We start from the raw sequence: 385 nt of genomic DNA on the forward strand, positions 1-385 counted from the left end.
AGGGATCTCTGTGGTTGGACTGACCAGGACCTCATGGTGGGACTGACCAGGGATCCCTCTGGTGGGACTGACCAGGGACTCCCATGGTGGAACCAACAAAGATTTTGTGGTGGGACCAACTAGGGATCTCTGTGGTGGGACTGACTAGGATCTCATGGTGGGACTGACCAGGACCTCATGGTGGGACCAACCAGAACTTCATGGTGGGACTGACCAGGGAACCCTGTGGTGGGACCAACCAAGGACCCCTGTGGTGGGATTGAACAGGGACCCCTGTGGTGGGACCAACAAGGACCTCATGGTGGGACCAACCAGGGATCTCTGTGGTGGGACTGACCAGGACCTCATGGTAGGACCAACCAGGGGCTCCATGGTGGGACTAACC

At 58.2% G+C, this 385-nt stretch overlaps 1 protein-coding gene across 1 annotated transcript in view; it reads right to left on the reverse strand.

Moving 5' to 3' along the window:
• Positions 1–385, reverse strand: part of EPHX2 (epoxide hydrolase 2, cytoplasmic) — a gene marked incomplete at its 3' end in the record, with an annotated part of 6,030 nt that overhangs the window by 5,024 nt on the left and 621 nt on the right. The window lies entirely within an intron of this gene.

This window comes from Apaloderma vittatum, unplaced genomic scaffold (assembly GCF_000703405.1).
Source record: "Apaloderma vittatum isolate BGI_N311 unplaced genomic scaffold, ASM70340v1 scaffold29568, whole genome shotgun sequence".
Classification (NCBI taxonomy): Eukaryota; Metazoa; Chordata; class Aves; order Trogoniformes; family Trogonidae; genus Apaloderma; species Apaloderma vittatum.